Source organism: Camellia sinensis, chromosome 3 (assembly GCF_055761805.1).
Source record: "Camellia sinensis isolate YWXY chromosome 3, ASM5576180v1, whole genome shotgun sequence".
NCBI classification, from domain to species: Eukaryota; Viridiplantae; Streptophyta; class Magnoliopsida; order Ericales; family Theaceae; genus Camellia; species Camellia sinensis.
The window spans coordinates 187,023,154-187,029,153 of record NC_138963.1 but is presented as its reverse complement, the minus strand read 5'-3'; positions in this window follow the sequence as shown (position 1 = coordinate 187,029,153).

Below are 6,000 nucleotides of genomic sequence, written 5' to 3'. Positions count from 1 at the left end.
CTTTCCGAACATTTTGGAGTGGGTTTTATGTTGGTTAGCTCATCATTTGGGGGAGCAGAGTGGAACGTTTTTTTTTCCCATTCAATGCTTTTTGTCTTTTTTAAGAGTTAGGTAGGTTAGTTATGAAGACTTGGGAGTTTATTACGTAGGATAGGAGAGCAATGCATGGGTTGTTTCTCTATGTTTGAAGTATCATGTTCCTTTTTTCAATTACTGAAAGTGGAAAGTTCAAGGATTGATGGGGATAAGACTTCAAAGTCGAAAGCTTTGGTTGATTCAAAGAGTAAAAGTAGTAAAAAGCATGATGGTGGTGGTGGTGAGAAGATTGAATCAAGTGGGGGTTTAGTGGGAGAGAAAGAAAACAGTAAGAGTAGCAGCAAAGTTAAGGATTCTAAGAGTAAGAGTAAGAGTAAGAGTAGCAGCAAAGTCTGAAAAAGATTTGGGGCGAAAAGATAAGAATTCAAAGGAAAGGAACGTGTGTTGGAGAAGAAGATTTATGAAACAGAGGTAACTGTCGATGGTGAAGAGCGACAAGGCAAACGTGGTAGAGAAAATACGGGTAAGGTAACTAATTGTTGTGTTTTTAGTCGATTGATGATTTGGATTGATGGTGGTGTTGTTGGTGTTGTTTTGTTTGTTCAATTTTTCACTATATAAAGAAAAAATCTATAATCAGGCATAATTGAGATTGTAAATAGCCTGTTGACACAAAGAAAATATAGCAATGGGATTGCTCTGCATCTTCTTTGATTTGGAAATTGCAGAGATTAAGACCTGTGTTTGTTTTTAAATGTAACAAGTCAATGAGGAAGTCAACAATAGTACCTTGTGAGTTTGTGTGAAGATATGCTTAGAAGTATGCAGCATGATTTAATCTTTACTACACACACACCAATACAGAGAGGGAGATCGTATGTACATATATAGATATTTTATTGAATTTTATAGATATTTTGTGGTTCAAGATCAACTGGATTCGTTCATTTCTAGGTTTGATTTTCATTCTCTGGCATTTAAATTCGCTTCTGTAACTAGAGATTTGAACAATTCTATGGAGTTATTCATTTTTCCTTTAATTCTGAATTGAGTTTACATGATCAGATAGTGTTTTATGAATCTGGATCTGGGTCTTTTCTTGATTTCATGGTAATTGACTAGAAAATAAAAAAATTTAAGAATTTCATTGTCTTAGCTCTCAATATTTTAGCTTAAAATTTAAAAAATCAAAAAAGAAATTTAAAAGTAAATGACCTATACCAAAAAATAAAAAGAAAAAAATTTCTCTATATTTTGTACAATTTTTCATAAAAAATTAAAAAGTTATTCAAAATATATTATTTTTTTTACCTTATATTTTAATAAAAAAATTAAAAATTATTAAAATAACTGATTCCAAACCAGGTCTAATATCCTTTAAAAGTTTATTTATTTATTTATCTATTTGTGCATTTATTTTTTGTAGATGAGTTTTTGAATTGACCCGTTAGGTAATACTTAATTGGCTTAGTTATGTGATTGCCAAGGAACCCTGCAACTGTGCAATATTCTTTTTCTTTCTCCCATATATTTTTATTCTAGGATTGCCAAAAGGTTTACAAAACAATAAGTTGAAAGTTGTGCTTAGCTCTGTACTTATTCCATAGTTGATCCTTTAGCTATTGGTTGACATTGTGTCATGCATTTTATATCTGTTTGAAAATTGAGTACGTTGTGATTTCTGAAATGGGTTTGATGGGTTTTGATTTCTGAAATTTGAAATGGATTTGATGGGTTTAATTCGCAAAAATTCAAAGTTAAATGGATTTCTAATAATTTGATTTCTAATTTCTAATAATTTGTCTTCCCAAAGCAAATGCAGAGAGATGGTGAAATTATAAGTCTCTAATTTTAATTCGGTGTAAGCTATTTTAATTGTTGTGGTTGGAGTGGTTGTGATTTCTGAAATAGGTTTGATGGGTTTTGATTTCTAATACTTTGAAATGGATTTGATGGGTTTAGTTAAATTTGTATGAAACAATAATATTAGGAGTCAATAACTCAAAACACACCCACACAAATATGAAACAACATTTGATGATAAAGAGGATTACATGGTATTCTTATGTGTTTGATTTCTACTTTCAACTAGAAATTTATTGCTCTTATTGCAATCATGGTATTCTTCTTCCCATAAAATTGTTGATTTGTAGGTATATGATTGATATCCTCTGTGGTTGGAGTGGTTGTGATTTCATCCATAAACTATTTTGGTTTGTAGGAAATTATCATCCAGCAGCTTGCTATAGGTATGATTTGTAGGTATATGATTGAACACAATAAAAATACTTTTTATTGTTATTTTGTTGGTCATGTGTTAATGATGAAATAAAAAAAAAAATCATACCTACAATTTGATGAATGAATGTGTTAATAGTTAGGATTTGTATGGTCAAGTTAAACAACCATGGCTTTAAATTTTTATTTTGTTAATTGTTAGGATTTGAATCTTTTTCAGTTAATTGATTTTGAAATTCTGTTAATCGATTTTTTTTCTTTTTCATGTTATCCCGTTACCTTTCTTTTGTTATTATAAACCTTTCTTTTGTTATTATAAATTTTTCTTTTGTTTAACGCCAACCAGGTGTAGCATACCTAATTGAAATCTGTATTAGAAAGGTAACGGGATAACTTTAAATTTGAAACTCTTTTTAATTATTTGAAGCAGGTAATTTGGATTGGAGGGTGGTTGCATAACTGAAGACCTCAATCTTCTAGACACATCAGCAATACTGCACATGGAACCGAGTAATCGACTTGATTTCTATTTACCTAATTAGTTATGTGTTCAGTATAGAAACATAAATTTACTTTTTTTTGATATTGTCAATTTCTTTTTGTGCTGCTGCTTCTTCTCATGTTGACTTCTTCTCATATTGTCAATTTCTAAATGTAAATTTTTTCTCTTTTGTGATTTTTTAAGATTTTTATTGGCTTTGAACATGAATTTAGCCTATTTTCTAGCTTCTGAATGAATTTCAGTTTTTTCCACCTAATTCCCAAATCATAATATCTTGATGAAGTGACACACACGCAGGTATATGATATCTACACACAAGTGTGGCATCTCCAATGGTTATTGCAACATGGTACAAATGTATTTTTTTTTAACCACCATATGATTCAATCTACACCGTACAACGTGTTTATCCGTGTCTAAATGTAAATTCTGAAATTGGAAAAATAACAACTATGTAAATTTTAGGCAAAATGTCAACTGATCAAATGTGATAAAATTTGGCATTTTGCTACACTTGGTGCCCAAATATATTACAATGCCAAATTTTTGCACACCATTGGAGCGGTTTTTCTTCTATGCTCAAATTCCAAATTTTGGCTTTGGTGTGAGGTTGTGCATACAATTGGAGATGCTCTTATTTTCATCATATTAAGAATGGAGAACGTTAGGAGATTATGGCAAGTTTTACATGGCCATCAGTGAAATTATTTTTTCCCGTTAGTAGAACATATCAATGAAAACCATCTATTTCCCATGCCTCAATTGAAAGCACTGGTAGGAAGAGCTGAGTAACTGAAATTGAAATTTGGTTCTTTGTTAGGCATATACTTCACATTCATCATTTCATGATATGTAAACCTAACAAGACTGATCAACTCTGCTGTCAATTTATCTGAGTAAAATATTTGTTTGATTTATCGATGTGTACTCCACAGGAAATGATGCACATGCAAATAAAAATTTGCTAAAAATTTACCAAATAGGTTTTTGTTTTCAAGCTTCTTTTTTTCTCCTTCCTTGAAAGTTCAAACATTGAGTTTGGATGTGCTTTGATTGTTGGAAAACTTTGTTCTTTACCTGCTTGCAAAACTTTTTGCTTTATTGTTGACGGTAAATGAAAGAACAGAACAACAACTTAAAGATCGCATAAACACGTAATTAAACTAAAATAAAACTATTTGGGCCTTAATTGAATTTCATTTGAAAACTCGCCTATGTTCTTATAAACTTTAATTTCAAATCCCTTCATTTGATTGGAAACTCCCACAGCTTCTGTGAACTTAGATGTTTTTGAGTTTGTTTCATGGTGGGTCACCAAAGCTCAACAATGGTTGTTTGCCTATGCCATTTTCTTGGTATAGAAACAGGAATTTTCAGATTGAAGGCATAATTCCATCTCTATAATTGATAATTTATTTTTAAGACAAGAGTTGGGATTACAATTATATTCTAATCCCAACATTATTTACACCGTGCCTTCAGGCACGGGTATACGCTAGTCTAGTAATAAAACTCAAAGTATCACTTGATAAGGGAGTGTCTTATTGTAGAAAATACTTTTTGATAGGGCTTAGGCCTTTTTTTGCAAAGAGGTTAAAAACAGCTATTTAGCTTTTAATCTTTCTTGGGCCATATCATCTCTCTATTTTTTTTATATTTTTTTAAAAAAAATGTCAAAAAGTTAGCTTTTAATCTATTTTCCAAAAAAATTGTATGAGTAGATCGAATTGAGTTTTATTTTTAAATTTTTATTTAAAAGTAAAAGTCACTACAAATTCTATAAAATAGCAAGTCATGATTTTCAAAAATTAGTTTGTTAGAATTTTATATGTATTTAATTTTGGATAGTTTGATGACAATATAGAACAAATCTCTCACAAAGTATTTTTATTTTTTTTTTAAATGAAATTTTAGTGAAAATATTACATTATTTGACAGTGTGTGTGTCAATTTCCGACCACACTACCAATCAAGCACTCAGCTGGAGAACACTAGCAGAATAGATTAAGCCCGAACAACCTATCACAAAAAGAAGAGATTCCAGCGGTGGTTCGTCCACCCGGAGGCACTCTGACGATCAAGTCAGTTATCTCTCAAAAATAGCAAAAGTGCTTAACTCACTATTTAGAGCATAAAAAGCATACCTTAGACCTATGGAGGTGTCTCCCTTTTATATAGCCAACACAATCCTAGTCCCAATAGAAGCCTAGCTCTAATGGACTTAGTATTACTGCTAATCTTGAACTCCCAGTAGGATTAGGATAAACTCTCTAAGATAGGGATGACAATCTGAAACTGGCCTGACAGCGACCCGATCCCCCGACCCCGAATTCAGTGGTTATTCACCGAAAAATATCCCTTACGGGTCGGGGATGGTATTCAAAAATTCATCCCCGATGATATCCGGGCCGGGGACGGGGATAGGTGTTTCAGACCCGGACCTGGCTCGACCCCGGCCCCGGTCCGCTTAGTCCCCGAGGTAAAATTACCGTTTTGTCCCTGGATACATATATGCTTGTATTTGTTTAGGGTTTGACACAGACACACACACACTCAGCCTCTCACTCACACACGACGCTCCTCTCTCTCTCTCTCGCTCGCCACTGGTCTCTCTCTCTTTCTTTCTTCTGTCACCGTTGCGCCTCCCTCCTCACCGGCGATCCTCCGTCACCACCGAGCCTCTCACTCACACACGGCGCTCCTCTCTCTCTCTCGTTCGCCACTGGTCTCTCCCTCTCGCTCGCCACTGGTCTCTCCCTCTCTCTTTCATCTGTCACCACCGCGCCTCCCTCCTTATCGGCGATCCTCCGATCCTCCCTCACCGCCGCTCCTCCGTCGCTGCTCTCTCTATTTAGGTATCTCTCTCTCTCTAGGGATTTCGATCTAGGGTTTACATATATGTATATTATATATATATATATATATATATATATCTGAGTGTACAGATCTGTTTATTTTAGATCTGTATATCTGAGTGTATAGATCTGTTTCTTCAACCTCTGTTTATTTATTTATTTATTTATTTATTTTATATATATATATATATATATCTGGTGTGTTCTGAAGTTGAAATTATCTATGAAGATTAATTTGTTGAAAGTTGAAATTTGTTAATTTGTTGAAAGTTGAAAGTTAATTTGTTAATCTGGTGTGTTTTGAAGTTGAAATTAGCTGTTCTGAACTATTTCTCTTTGATTCCATTCTTCGGGAAGGCAAAATTGGGA